Source organism: Arachis stenosperma, chromosome 1 (assembly GCF_014773155.1).
Source record: "Arachis stenosperma cultivar V10309 chromosome 1, arast.V10309.gnm1.PFL2, whole genome shotgun sequence".
In the NCBI taxonomy this organism is placed as follows: Eukaryota; Viridiplantae; Streptophyta; class Magnoliopsida; order Fabales; family Fabaceae; genus Arachis; species Arachis stenosperma.
Window position 1 is genome coordinate 84,616,731 of NC_080377.1, and position 16,208 is coordinate 84,632,938.

Sequence of the window (16,208 nt, forward strand, 5' to 3'; positions counted from 1 at the left end):
AGAGGTTCACAGAAGAACCAAAAGTAAATTGGGATCTCAGGTCTCCAGAGACTAGGTAGCAAAGCCTAGATCTCAATTGCCTTCCCAGATCCAAGTTCACAAAGCTATTGACAGGAAATTGAAGAAGAAGCAGTAAAGGAAATTGAAATTTGGTGCGCGAAATTGTGAACTATACTTTTTCACAACTCTCATAATCCCTGGTAATGGCTCCAAAAACGTGGTAGCTCAATACCATGGCATTACACAACTTCACACAACTAACCAGCAAGTGCACTGGGTCGTCCAAGTAATAAACCTTACGTGAGTAAGGGTCGATCCCACGGAGATTGTTAGTATTGAAGCAAGCTATGGTCATCTTGTAAATCTTAGTCAGGCAAACTCAGATATATATGGTGATGAACGAAAATAACATAAAAGATAAAGATAGTGATACTTATGTAATTCATTGGTAGGAACTTCAGATAAGCGCATGAAGATGCCTTCCCTTCCGTCTCTCTGCTTTCCTACTGTCTTCATCCAACCCTTCTTACTCCTTTCCATGGCAAGCTCGTGTAGGGTCTCACTGTTGTCAGCAGCTACCTCCCATCCGCGCAGTGAAAGCTAATGCACACACTCTGTCACAGTGCTGCCAATCACCGGTTTGGTTCCCTCCCCTACCGGAATAGAATAACTCTTTTGCGTCTGTCACTAACGCCCAGTAGGTTACAGGTTTGAAGCACGTCACAGTCATTCAATCATTGAATCCTACTCAGAATACCACAGACAAGGTTAGACCTTCCGGATTCTCTTGAATGCTGCCATCAGTTCTTGCCTATACCACGAAGACTCTGATCTCACGGAATGGTTGGCTCGTTTGTCAGGCGAGCACTCGGTTGTCAGGCGATCAACCATGCATCGTGCAATCAGGAATCCAAGAGATATTCACTAAGCCTCAAATGCGTGTAGAACAAGAGTGGTTGTCAGTCACTTTGTTCATGAGTGAGAATGGTGATGGGCGTCAATCATCACCTTCATCATGTTGAAGAACAAGTGATATCTTGGACAAAGAACAAGCAGAATTTTGAATGAAAGAACAATAGTAATTGCATTAATACTCGAGGTACAGCAGAGCTCCACACCTTAATCTATGGTGTGTAGAAACTCCACCGTTGAAAATACATAAGCATGAGGTCTAGGCATGGCCGAATGGCCAGCCTCCCAATGATCTAAGAACTAAAATGTCCAAAGATGATCTAGAGATCTAAAAGTGATCAAAAAGATTTCTATACAATAGTAAAAGGTCCTACTTATAAGAAACTAGTAGCCTAGGGTGTACAGAAATGAGTAAATGACATAAAAATCCTCTTCCGGGCCCACTTGGTGTGTGCTTGGGCTGAGCAATGAAGCAATTTCGTGTAGAGACTCCCCTTGGAGTTAAACGCCAGCTTTAGTGCCAGTTTGGGCGTTTAACTCCCAATTAGGTGCCAGTTCCGGCGTTTAACGCTGGAATTTCTTGAGGTGACTTTGAACGCCGGTTTGGGCCATCAAATCTTGGGCAAAGTATGGACTATTATATATTGCTGGAAAGCCCAGGATGTCTACTTTCCAACGCCGTTGAGAGCGCGCCAATTGGGATTCTGTAGCTCCTGAAAATCCACTTCGAGTGCAGGGAGGTCAGAATCCAACAGCATCTGCAGTCCTTTTGAGTCTCTGGATCAGATTTTTGCTCAGGTCCCTCAATTTCAGCCAGAAAATACCTGAAATCACAGAAAAACACACAAACTCATAGTAAAGTCCAGAAAAGTGAATTTTAACTAAAAACTAATAAAAATATACTAAAAACTAACTATATCATATCAAAAACATACTAAAAACAATGCCAAAAAGTATACAAATTATCCGCTCATCACAACACCAAACTTAAATTGTTGCTTGTCCTCAAGCAACTGAAAATCAAATAAGATAAAAAGAAGAGAATATGCAATGAATTCCAAAAACATCTGTGAAGATCAGTATTAATCAGATGAGCGGGGCTTTTAACTTTTTGCCTCCGAACAGTTTTGGCATCTCACTCTATCCTTTGAAATCCAGAATGGTTGGCTTCTTTAGGAACTTAGAATCCAGATAGTGTTAATGATTCTCTTAGTAAAGTATGATGATTCTTGAACATAGCTATTTATTGAGTCTTGGCTGTGGCCCAAAGCACTCTGTCTTCCAGTATTACCACCGGATACATACATGCCACAGACACATAATTGGGTGAACCTTTTCAGATTGTGACTCAGCTTTGCTAAAGTCCCCAATTAGAGGTGTCCAGGGTTCTTAAGCACACTCTTATTGCCTTGGATCACAACTCTTATTCCTTTCTCTCTTTTTTTTTTCGTTTTTTTTTTTTTTGAAATGCTTTTTCTTGCTTCAAGAATCATTTTATTGATTTTTCAGATCCTCAGTAACATGTCTCCTTTTTCATCATTCTTTCAAGAGCCAACATTCATGAACCACAAATTCAAAAGACATATGCACTGTTTAAGCATACATTCAGAAAACAAAAATATTGCCACCACATCAAAATTAAACTATTATAAAATTCAAAATTCATGCAATTCTTTCTTTTATCAATTAGGCACGTTTTTATTGAAGAAAGGTGATGGATTCATAGGACATTCATAACTTTAAGGCATAGACACTAAGACACTAATGATCATAAGACACAAACATGGATAAACATAAGCATTAAAATTCGAAAAACAGAAGAACAATAACAAGGAAATCAAAGAACGGGTCCACCTTAGTGATGGCGGCTCTTTCTTGCTCTTGAAGATCCTATGGAGTGCTTGAGCTCCTCAATGTCTCTTCCTTGTCTTTGTTGCTCCTCCCTCATGATTCTTTGATCTTCTCTAATTTCATGAAGGATGATGGAGTGTTCTTGATGCTCCACCCTCAGTTGTCCCATGTTGGAACTTAGTTCTCCTAGGGAGGTGTTTAGTTGCTCCCAATAGTTTTGTGGAGGAAAATTCATCCCTTGAGGAATCTCAGGGATCTCATGATGAGTGAGATCTCTTGTGTACTCCATCCTTTTCTTGGTGATGGGCTTGTCCTCATCAATGGGGTATCTCCCTCTATGTCAACTCCAACAGAGGTGACAAATGAGATGAGGAAAGGCTAACCTTGCCAAGGTGGAGGTCTTGTCTGCCACCTTATAGAGTTCTTGGGCTATAACCTCATGAACCTCTATTTCTTCTCCAATCATGATACTATGGATCATGATGGCCCGGTCTATGGTAACTTCGGACCGGTTGCTAGTGGGAATGATTGAGCGTTGTATGAACTCTAACCATCCTCTAGCCACGGGCTTGAGGTCATGCCTTCTCAATTGGACCGGCTTTCCTCTTGAATCTTGCTTCCATTGTGCGCCCTCTTCACATATGGTTGTGAGGACTTGGTCCAACCTTTGATCAAAGTTGACCCTTCTAGTGTAAGGATGCTCATCTCCTTGCATCATAGGAGGCAAGTTGAACGCCACCCTCACACTCTCCGGACTAAAATCCAAGTATTTCCCCCGAACCATAGTGAGATAATTCTTTGGATTCGGGTTCACACTTTGGTCATGGTTCTTTGTGATCCATGCATTGGCATAGAACTCTTGAACCATCAAGATTCCGACTTGTTGAATGGGGTTGGTGAGTACTTCCCAACCTCTTCTTCGGATCTCATGGCGGATCTCCGGATATTCACCCTTTTTGAGTGAAAAGGGGACTTCGGGGATCACCTTCTTCAAGGCCACAACTTCATAGAAGTGGTCTTGATGCACCCTTGAGAGGAATCTATCCATCTCCCATGACTCGGAGGTGGAAGCTTTTGCCTTCCCTTTCCTCTTTTTAGAGGTTTCTCCGGCCTTGGATGCCATAAATGGTTATGAAAAAGCAACGCTTTTACCACACCAAACTTAAAATGTTTGCTCGTCCTCGAGCAAAAGAAGAAAGAAGAGAGTAGAAGAAGAAGAAATGAGGAAGAGGGAGATGGTGGTGTATTCGGCCAAAGAGGGGGAAGAAAGGGTGTTTAGGTTGTGTGAAAATGAAGAGTTGAAGAAGGGTATTTATAGGAGAGAGGGGGGTAAAGGTTCGGCTATTATGGGTGGGTTTGGGAGGGAAAGTGGTTTGAATTTGAAGGGTGAGGTTGGTGGGGTTTTATGAAGGATGGATGTGAGTGGTGAAGAGAAAGATGGGATTTGATAGGTGAGGGGTTTTTGGGGAAGAGGTGTTGAGGTGATTGGTGAATGTGGGAAGAAGAGAGAGAGTGATGGTAGGGTCCTGTGGGGTCCACAGATCCTGTAGTGTCAAGGAAAAGTCATCCCTGCACCAACTGTTTCTCAAAATCACGTTTTGAGCCATTTCTGGCGTTAAACGCCGGGCTGGTGCCCATTCCTGGCGTTTAACGCCAGGTTCTTGCCCTTTACTGGCGTTTAACGCCAGTCTGGTGCCCCTTTCTGGCGTTAAACGCCCAGAATGGTGCCAGACTGGGCGTTAAACGCCCAACAGCTAGCATTACTGGCGTTTGAACGCCAGTTTTCTTCTCCTCCAGGGTGTGCTGTTTTTCTTCCTGTTTTTCATTCTGTTTTTGCTTTTTTCATTGTTTTTGTGACTTCTTATGATCATCAACCTACAAAAAAGATAAAATAACAAAAGAAAATAATTAATTATAAAACATTGGGTTGCCTCCCAACAAGCGCTTCTTTAATGTCATTAGCTTGACAGAGGGTTCTCATGGAGCCTCAGAAATGCTCAGAACCGTGTTGAAACCTCCCAACACCAAACTTAGAGTTTGAATGTGGGGTTTCAACACCAAACTTAGAGTTTGGTTGTGGCCTCCCAACACCAAACTTAGAGTTTGACTGTGGGGGCTCTGTTTGGCTCTGTTTTGAGAGGAGTTCTTCATGCTTCCTCTCCATGATGACAGAGGGATATCCTTGGGCCTTAAACACCAAGGATTTTTCATTCACTTGAATGATTAACTCTCCTCTGTCAACATCAATCACAGCCTTTGCTGTGGCTAGGAAGGGTCTGCCAAGGATGATGGATTCATCCATGCACTTCCCAGTCTCTAGGACTATGAAATCAGTAGGAATGTACTGGTCTTCAACTTTAACCAGAACACCCTCTACAAGTCCATGGGCTTGTTTTCTTGAGTTGTCTGCCATCTCTAATGAGATTCTTGCAGCTTGTACCTCAAAGATCCCTAGCTTCTCCATTACAGAGAGAGGCATGAGGTTCACACTTGACCCTAAGTCACACAGAGCCTTCTTGAAGGTCATGGTGCCTATGGTACAAGGTAGGGAAAACTTCCCAGGATCTTGTCTCTTTTGAGGTAATTTCTGCCTAGACAAGTCATCCAGTTCTTTGGTGAGCAAGGGAGGTTCATCCTCCCAAGTCTCATTTCCAAATAACTTTTCATTTAGTTTCATGATTGCTCCAAGGTATTTAGCAACTTGTTCTTCAGTGACATACTCATCCTCTTCAGAGGAAGAATACTCATCAGAGCTCATGAATGGCAGAAGTAAGTCCAATGGAATCTCTATGGTCTCATTTTGAGCCTCAGATTCCCATTGTTCCTCATTGAGGAACTCAGAGGGGATTGGTACACGCCCACTGAGGTCTTCTTCAGTGGCGTCCTCCTCCTCTCTTTCCTCTCCATATTCGGCCATGTTGATGGCCTTGCACTCTCCTTTTGAATTTTCTTCTGTATTACTTGGGAGAGTACTAGGAGGGAGTTCAGTAACCTTCTTGCTCAGCTGACCCACTTGTCCTTCCAAATTTCTGATGGAGGACCTTGTTTCATTCATGAAACTTTGAGTGGTCTTTATTAGATCAGAGACCATTGTTGCTAAGTCAGAAGTATTCTGCTTAGAACTCTCTGTCTGTTGCTGAGAAGATGATGGAAAAGGCTTGCCATTGCTAAACCTATTTCTTCCACCATTATTGTTATTGAAACCTTGTTGAGGTCTCTCTTGATTCTTCCATGAGAGATTTGGGTGATTTCTCCATGAAGAATTGTAGGTATTTCCATAGGGTTCTCCTAGGTAATTCACATCTTCCATGGAAGGGTTCTCAGGATCATAAGCTTCTTCCTCAGATGAAGCATCCTTAGTACTGTTTGGTGCATTTTGCATTCCAGACAGACTTTGAGAAATCAAATTGACTTGTTGAGTCAATATCTTGTTCTGAGCCAATATGGCATTCAGAGTGTCAATCTCAAGAACTCCTTTCTTCTGACTAGTCCCATTGTTCACAGGATTCCTTTCAGAAGTGTACATGAATTGGTTATTTGCAACCATTTCAATCAGCTCTTGAGCCTCTGCAGGCGTCTTCTTCAAATGAAGAGATCCTCCAGCAGAGCTATCCAAAGACATCTTGGATAGTTCAGAGAGACCATCATAGAAAATACCTATGATTCTCCATTCAGAAAGCATGTCTGAAGGACATCTTCTGATTAATTGTTTGTATCTTTCCCAAGCTTCATAGAGGGATTCTCCATCCTTCTGTCTGAAGGTTTGGACTTCCACTCTAAGCTTACTCCATCTTTGTGGTGGAAAGAACTTTGCCAAGAAGGCATTGACTAGCTTTTCCCAAGAGTCCAGGCTTTCTTTAGGTTGAGAATCCAACCATATTCTAGCTCTGTCTCTTACAGCAAAAGGGAATAGCATCAGTCTATAGACCTCAGGGTTAACCCCATTAGTCTTGACTGTGTCACAGATTTGCAAGAATTCAGCTAAAAACTGATGAGGATCTTCCATTGGAAGTCCATGGAACTTGCAATTCTGTTGCATTAGAGAAACTAATTGAGGCTTAAGCTCAAAGTTGTTTGCTCCAATGGCAGGGATAGAGATGCTTCTCCCATAGAAGTCGGGAGTAGGTGCAGTAAAGTCACCCAGCACCTTCCTTGCATTGTTGGCATTGTTGTTGTTTTCGGCTGCCATGGGTTCTTCTTCTTTGAAGAATTCGATCAGGTCTTCTAAAGAGAGTTGTGCTTTGGCTTCTCTTAGCTTTCTCTTCAAGGTCCTTTCGGGTTCAGGATCAGCTTCAACAAGAATGCCTTTGTCTCTGCTCCTGCTCATATGAAAGAGAAGAGAAAAAGAAAATGTGGAATCCTCTATGTCACAGTATAGAGATTCCTTGAAATGTCAGAGGAAAAGAGAAATAGAAAGAAGAAGGAGAAGAAGAATTCGAACTTTAATTAGATAAGGTTCGAATTGTGCATTTAGAAGGAGTGGTACTCCATAAATAGAAGGATGTGAGAAGGAGGGAAGAAAATTTTCGAAAATTCAATCAAAAGATTTTGAAAACATTTTGAAAATTTGATTGGTAATTTTCGAAAATCAAAAGTGAAAAAGAAATTAAGTGATTTTTTGAAAAAAATTTAGAAATTAGAAATAAAAAAGATTTGATTGAAAACTATTTTGAAAAAGATGAGGTTAAAAAGATTTGATTGAAAAGTTATGGTTTTAAAAAGATGTGATTGAGAAGATATGATTTGAAAACCATTTTAAAAGATATGTTTTGAAAATTATTTTAGAAGATTTGATTTGGAAAATTAGTGACTTGCCTAACAAGAAAAGATATGATTCAAACATAAAACCTTCCTTAACAGAAAAGGCAAAAAATGTTCAATCAAATCATTAATTGTTAGTAAGTATCTTTGAAAAAGGAAAGAAATTGATTTTGAAAACATTTGATTGAAAAGATATGATTTGAAAAAGATTTGATTTTGAAAAACTTTGAAAACTTGAAAAAAAAAATTGATTTGAAAACAAAATCTTCCCCCTGGCACCATCCTGGCGTTAAACGCCCAGAATGGTATACATTCTGGCGTTTAACGCCCAAAATGCTACCTTTTTGGGCGTTAAACGCCCAACCAGGTGCCCTGGCTGGCGTTTAAACGCCAGTCTGCCTTCTTCACTGGGCATTTTTGAATGCTCAGCTTTTTCTGTATAATTCCTCTGCAGTATGTTCTGAATCTTCAATCCCTTGTATCATTGACTTGAAAAGACACAAATTAAAAATATTTTTGGATTTTTAATAATTAAAATGCAACAAGAATCAAATAACAATGCATGCAAGACACCAAACTTAGCAGTTTGTATACTACTGACACTATATGAGACACATAAACACTCAAGTCAATAGAATTTAAAGATCAAAACAAGAGATATATGCATGGATTCGAAAAATATAACAAAAAACATGCAATTGACACCAAACTTAAGATGAGACACTAGACTCAAGCAAGAAACATCAAATATTTTTGGTTTTTTTTTTTTGATTTTGCAAATTTTTTTGTGTTTTTCGAAAATTAAGTAGAAAAAGATATCAAAATCCTTAATGAGAATTCCAGGAATCAGTGCAATGCTAGTCTAAGACTTCGGTCCAGGAATTAGACATGGCTTCACAGCCAGCCAAGCTTTCAAGGAAAGCTTCGGTCCAAAACACTAGACATGACCAAAGGTCAGCCAAATCTTAGCAGATCACTGCTCCAAGAGCAAGATTGATACGAAATCAACAAGCTCTTGTGGTGATAAGTTGAAACCTCGGTCCAATCAGATTAGACATGGCTTCTCAGCCAGCCAGATTTCAACAAATCATCATGAAACTCTAGAATTCATCTTCAAGAATTTCGAAAAAAAAAATACCTAATCTAAGCAACAAGATGAACCGTCAGTTGTCCAGCCTGAACAATCCCGGGCAATAACACCAAAAAATTGATGTTGTTGCCGGATCTTGGCACTGATGTTACCAAAGGCTTGCTCAAAACTAGAACAATCCCCGGCAACGGCGCCAAAAACTTGGTGCGCGAAATTGTGAACTATACTTTTTCACAACTCTCATAATCCCTGGTAATGGCTCCAAAAACGTGGTAGCTCAATACCATGGCATTACACAACTTCGCACAACTAACCAGCAAGTGCACTGGGTCGTCCAAGTAATAAACCTTACGTGAGTAAGGGTCGATCCCACGGAGATTGTTAGTATTGAAGCAAGCTATGGTCATCTTGTAAATCTTAGTCAGGCAAACTCAGATATATATGGTGATGAATGAAAATAACATAAAAGATAAAGATAGTGATACTTATGTAATTCATTGGTAGGAACTTCAGATAAGCGCATGAAGATGCCTTCCCTTCCGTCTCTCTGCTTTCCTACTGTCTTCATCCAACCCTTCTTACTCCTTTCCATGGCAAGCTCGTGTAGGGTCTCACTGTTGTCAGCAGCTACCTCCCATCCGCGCAGTGAAAGCTAATGCACACACTCTGTCACAGTGCTGCCAATCACCGGTTTGGTTCCCTCCCTTACCGGAATAGAATAACTCTTTTGCGTCTGTCACTAACGCCCAGTAGGTTACAGGTTTGAAGCACGTCACAGTCATTCAATCATTGAATCCTACTCAGAATACCACAGACAAGGTTAGACCTTCCGGATTCTCTTGAATGCTGCCATCAGTTCTTGCCTATACCACGAAGACTCTGATCTCACGGAATGGTTGGCTCGTTTGTCAGGCGAGCACTCGGTTGTCAGGCGATCAACCATGCATCGTGCAATCAGGAATCCAAGAGATATTCACTAAGCCTCAAATGCGTGTAGAACAAGAGTGGTTGTCAGTCACTTTGTTCATGAGTGAGAATGGTGATGGGCGTCAATCATCACCTTCATCATGTTGAAGAACAAGTGATATCTTGGACAAAGAACAAGCGGAATTTTGAATGAAAGAACAATAGTAATTGCATTAATACTCGAGGTACAGCAGAGCTCCACACCTTAATCTATGGTGTGTAGAAACTCCACCGTTGAAAATACATAAGCATAAGGTCTAGGCATGGCCGAATGGCCAGCCTCCCAATGATCTAAGAACTAAAATGTCCAAAGATGATCTAGAGATCTAAAAGTGATCAAAAAGATTTCTATACAATAGTAAAAGGTCCTACTTATAAGAAACTAGTAGCCTAGGGTGTACAGAAATGAGTAAATGACATAAAAATCCTCTTCCGGGCCCACTTGGTGTGTGCTTGGGCTGAGCAATGAAGCAATTTCGTGTAGAGACTCCCCTTGGAGTTAAACGCCAGCTTTAGTGCCAGTTTGGGCGTTTAACTCCCAATTAGGTGCCAGTTCCGGCGTTTAACGCTGGAATTTCTTGAGGTGACTTTGAACGCCGGTTTGGGCCATCAAATCCTGGGCAAAGTATGGACTATTATATATTGCTGGAAAGCCCAGGATGTCTACTTTCCAACGCCGTTGAGAGCGCGCCAATTGGGCTTCTGTAGCTCCAGAAAATCCACTTCGAGTGCAGGGAGGTCAGAATCCAACAGCATCTGCAGTCCTTTTGAGTCTCTGGATCAGATTTTTGCTCAGGTCCCTCAATTTCAGCCAGAAAATACCTGAAATCACAGAAAAACACACAAACTCATAGTAAAGTCCAGAAAAGTGAATTTTAACTAAAAACTAATAAAAATATACTAAAAACTAACTATATCATATCAAAAACATACTAAAAACAATGCCAAAAAGTATACAAATTATCCGCTCATCAAAATTCAATTGAATTTTGCAGAAAGGAATTAAAGAGATTTTGAATGGAGGTTGAGACAGAATTTCCTCAACTCTTCACACCCAAAACTCAAAACAAGAAAATTAAAGATGCTCAGGCAAGAACGAGGAAGAAGAGAGATCAATTCTCCTCCCCAATTCTCTGAAATCTCAGTGAAGTCACCAAGAGAAGTTGCAGAATTCAAAGCTCCAAAGGAAGTATGAAATTCAAAAATCAAGTAAAAGGTAAATGTCAAAAGTTCAAAAGTGAAAGTAAAGGTTCAAAGCTCCAAAGAAAAGATTCTAATTACATCAAACTATCTCCTATTTATACACTTTCTATTCTTGGATCTTGGGATTTGGATGGGCTTTTGATTTGGTGAAGAAATGAATTAAATTGGATTTTTAATCCAATTTTTAGCCCATGAAAAGTTGCTTCCAGGAGGCTGCCCTGTCCTTGCGGAGGGCAGGGCAGAAAATGGTGCTTGGTGCGTGCATGGTGCGGCTTTGGTGCGGTCTTGGTGCGCAGAACGCTGCCCTGCCCTCGCGGAGGGCAGGGCAGGAAAAATTGGTGCGCCAGATGGGTGCTGTGGTGCGCTGCTGGTGCTGCCAGATTCATTCCTTGGTGCGCCAGACTCGTTTCTTGGTGCGCCAGAATCATGCCACACAAAATGCTGCCCTGCCCTCGCGGAGGGCAGGGCAGTGTTTCCAAAATGAAGTCCCGCGTTCGAATCCTAGCAGAAACGCACGCTTATTCAATTTCTTTGGCTTTCTTGGCACGGTAATGGAACTTAGTTCCTTGCTTCCTCATGGTCCCGTGTTCAACTCTTGTGGCAAGCATTTGGAGACATTTTCCTTTGATTTTCTCCCCTTGTGAGCCCGATACTGCCCTTGTGGAAGGCAGGGCAACATTTTCTTCTTCTTGATTCCAAGGCACAGATTTGTGCTCTGCCCTTGTAGTGGGCAGGGCAGAGTTGCCTTTTATGCTTTGTTCCCTTATGTTGCCCTCCTAGAGGGCAGTGTGCCCTTGTGGAGGGCAATGTTTGCCCTTCCTCATGTTGTGCGCCACACTTCTTCTCTCTTTGACCACACTTTCTTCTCCTTGGGCCACACTTCCTTAGGCCACGCTTTTCCTTTTTTTCTTTTCTTCACCTACAATAAACCAAAACAACCACTCAAAGTATCACTAAATTCAAGAGGCTTATAAATCAATTAAAATTCAATTAAAATTAGCTTAAACCTCATGATTTAACATTAATTTCATGGTGGTTGTTTGATTTAAAGAAGTTATGCATTTTCACTCCAAATCACTTACTTAGGATGCAAGAAAGTGCATAAATGCTAACAAAACAAGTGAAATTAGCTTGAAAAATAGGTATATGATGACTTGTCATCACAACACCAAACTTAAATCTTGCTTGTCCCCAAGCAAGCATCAAAACTAAGAGAAATTGAAATGAACAAGAAAAGAACACATATCCTTATTAGGCATATAGCAGAACTTGATCTATGGGGTCTTTATGCAGACAATGATAACTCAAGTTATTGTTTGCTGTTACATAATACACATTTTTCATCAAAGGTTTGCTAAACTTGCTGTTATAAGACTTACTCTTTAATCACTCCCTTGCTAACCTTTCTTTCTTAGAATGCTTAACAAGCTTATTCTTTTGGAGGTTTTGGTGTCAAATGTTGCAGTAATAGCCTTTGGCTTTATTTGTTTCTTTCTTTTACTCAACATCTTTCCACCACAGACACATGGCTCACTAATTCTTCCTAGGATCATTGATGCCCAGCATCTCTTTGGATAACTAAATGTTCTGTATCTAAGTTGCTCTTTATTGTGGACTTTCAATTGGCCATCCCAAATCAGTTGATCTAAGTGACCGGGTTTTAAAATACCCCTTAGAATTTACTCATCCAAGCATATCTTAGTACAAGAACACCACAGGCATGTGTCCTAGGGTCCAAGCTATTGGTGTCCAACCTTTATTTTTTTTTGCTTTTCTTGCCATTTTGGCTTTTTCTTCTTCCTTTTCTTTCTGTTTTTGTTCTCAAGGGCTTTTTATTTATTGATAAGGTTCTTTATAACAGCAAGCTAACTCACACTTGAATGAGAATGATATTATGCAACAATTTATTTCATGAGTTATGCATTTAATCAAACATATATACCACCATTAACTTCCATTCTACTTATGCAACATTGGATATTTCACTTTTCAATTCAAACCAAATCTCTTTTATTCAAGCATATGGGAAACAAAACAAAATTAAAGCTAAGTGATGGATAACAAGCATTATGCAAATCATTTCTCTAGCTACTTATTGAACAACAGAAAGTACAAGAAAAAGAAATAAAAAAAAATAAACAGTGGAGGCATATCATGTTTCAGACATGCTTCTCCTTATTAGAAGAGTGAAAGAAGGGAAATGAAAGAACTTTGCCACCTTCTATTGGTCGTGGCTGCTGCTTGATTCTCCCTTCTTCTTCTTTCTCTTCCCTAGTTTGGAATAATCTCGGATCTCTTCACCAGGACATCTTCTTCCCCAGACAGAATCTAAGAGTCCTGAGAGCCCAACATCTTCCAATCTTTTAAAGGTTGCCTCTGTATAGTGACGAGACCTTGCTTGTTGCTTGGCTTCAAATTCAGGGCATTGCTCAAATGGCTTGATCTGAGGATTGAGTGTTGGCAAATTATGGGTCAAGTACTCCAACCTTGCTTGCATGTTTTCATCATTCTCCATTCTTTGTGCATATCTCACTTCTCCCATGGTGTGATGAATATTCTTCCATTGATACAAGTTGTGACTGTATTCCCCTGCTTTAGCTTGACTAAAATACAGCTTATCATATGATTCCTTGAATTCTTTGTATTGCTCTTTTTGTCCTTCAAGAATCTGTGCTTGAAATTCTTGCTGTTGAGTCATCATTTGCTGTTGCCATTTCTCTTGCTTCTCCTCCATTTGACGCTGCCAAGCTTCTCTTTCTTCCTTATCTTTTAGATATTACTCCATAAACTCTGGATGGGGCTCTAGATATTTCTCTTGGCACCCTTGATTTTGCTCTTGTTGAGTATGCATGAGTTGTTGAGATAGCTCTTCTATTGCCCTGTGTAACTGGCTCATGTCTATGGCATCATGAGCTTGATTTCGTCCTTCCTCTCTTTGTGATCTCCTTTGTCTGGGAGCTACCACCCCTTCTGGATCATCTTCTTCATTTATTCCTTCCATACTCTTCTTAGTGATCCCTTTTCCCTTTTTCACTTTTTCTGTGTCCTCATCTTCAAAGATTACTCCAGCTTTGTCACATAGCCTAAGGATGGTACTTGGATGTCCAAGACCCTTTGATTTGCTTGTGCTATCGGCCATTTCTTGAATACTGTCGGCTATGAGTTGTGCAAGGTTGATCTCACCTCCATGCAAGATGCAGTATGTCAAGAGTGCTCGTTTGATTGTGACCCAAGAGGCGTTTCCAGTAGGAAGGATAGATCTCCTCACTATTTCATACCATCCCTTAGCCACAGGAGTGAGATTTATCCTCCTCAAGTGACTTGGAACTCCCTTTGAATCTCTTTCCCAATCTGAATTCTCCATACATAACCCCTGCAAGATCTCATCAGGATTGTTTTCTATTTGCAATCTGGTTTCATAACTGGGCTCTGCATAGGTTATGGTTCTCAACTTGAGGGCCCTTGTGATGGCAGCTGGGCTAAAACTCACTTCAACTCCTCTGACATAACTTGTGTAAGGAGCACTATCTTTGTTTTCTTTTACAGCATTTGCATAGAACTCCCTGATCATGACTGCACTGATGTCAACAAGAGGAGCACATAAGAGTTCTCACCTTCTTTCTTTAGTGATTTGCCTCATGATGGGATATTCCCCATCTCTCAACTCAAGGCCTTTCTCAAAAATGACATTCTTTGTCTCCATGAACCTATGATATCTCCCTTCATGGAATTGGGATCTAAATTTGGTTGCATCAAATGATAGAGGTTCGGCTACCATAGGTTCCTTTCCCGGCCTTCTTTTTGAACTTGAGGAGGCCATCGGATTTGAGGTAAGAAGAAATAAAAGGTGAGAATAGAAGAAGTATGTGTTGTGTTTGGGATGAGTTTTGGTTCGGTTTTGTTGTGTGAGATAAGGGAATTATGTTGGTTTTGGAAGTGGAAGAGATTATGTCTTTCATATGAAAGTGGCTCGAATGTGAGTGTGTATACCGTGTTGGTGCCAACGGCTACTTATAGGTGGATTCTTCAAGTTTTCCAACAAAACCATAATGAGTGAGAGAGGGACTCGTTGGTGCTCATGAAGGGCTAAGATTGAGTTGTTCATTCAAGGGATGCATGAAATGGACGGCCTGCATGCATTATTGAGGCTTTGACGAGGATCCTTCTCCCATTGGCTGCATGCATTTAGGTGTTCAATGTTGCATGCATGCAAATTCTGTTCCCCATGAGCGCGTTCTTCTAGGCACATGTGACCATCCTCTCATAGCTTATCCTAGCCGTGGCCCCTCCTTGCTTTTGTCTCAATCTCTTTCTCCTGCATGAACCAAAACAACTAGCCTTAGATCATCAATATAGTCGTTGGCAATTGATTTGTATTAAAGGAAAAGAATTGTTTTGTTTTGTTTATTACTATTTATTATTTAAAAAATTTTTTTTGTCAATTGTGTCCCTTAATTAAAGATGCTAAAAGTTGGTGAACACCAAACTTATCTTTTATTAAGGGGACGGCTTAGCAATGCAAGCCATTCTTCACAATTGATGTATTTTTAAAGAAATTATTTGATGCATGATTCCTTTCTGTATGGTTTTGATTCCATGATTGAGAAATGATCTTCTGAACATTGTTACACATGCAGACACCAAACTTAGTGTTTGGTCATATGCTCCATCAAAAGAATTACGCATATGCTCTAAGAATAGCTCCCTTTCTTTTTGAAAAGCAAAAATCAAGTGTGCCTTAAGGGACACCAAACTTAGAAGTCTGACTTATACTTTAAAATGTGCATTTATCAAATATGAAAGTTCAAAATCATACTCATGAAATCATAGCTTATTAAAGAGAAGACAGAAATTTTAAATCATGGGTTACCTCCCATGAAGCGCTCTTTTATTGTCACTAGCTTGACATTGGACTCCCTTTAGGGTGGTTGATGTTGGTGATGTCTCAACTTGTCACCTCTCACTGTAAGCTTTCTCTGTGTGCCTTGATGCTCAATTTCAATGTGCTCAAGAGATAGTACTTGGTTGACAGTGTAATAATCCTTTGTTCCCAGCTGTTGATACACTAGTTGCACCTTGTCACCTTTGGCAAATCCTTCTGTTGGGATTTTCTTATTCTTCCACCCTTTGTAGGCCTTTTTCTTGTTTTTCTTCCTTTTCTTCCTTGTTGATATGCTTCCTTTGACAGTGACTTGAGTTGTGATACCTTCCTTTTTGTTTATCATCCCAGCTTCTTTTTGAATTCCTTTTTCTTCTTGTACAATCTCACTCTTTTGTTCTATTGTTTTGTCGGTTGCTTGCTTTGGAAGGAAGTCACCACTTGTCTTGCTTGGTTCTTCATTCCTTTGTGACTCTGGAAAGACTTTCAAGGTGATGCTTTCCTCATGCATCCTGAGGGTTAGCTCTCCCTGTTCTATATCCACAA

The 16,208-nt window shown here is 40.5% G+C and overlaps 1 non-coding gene across 1 annotated transcript; it reads left to right on the plus strand.

Annotated features, from left to right (window-relative positions):
* The first annotated feature begins 6,439 nt into the window (after positions 1-6,439).
* Positions 6,440-6,547, plus strand: LOC130951351 (small nucleolar RNA R71). The gene has a single exon (XR_009073940.1). It is a non-coding gene; the product is annotated as a small nucleolar RNA R71 (small nucleolar RNA).
* Positions 6,548-16,208: the final 9,661 nt, after the last annotated feature.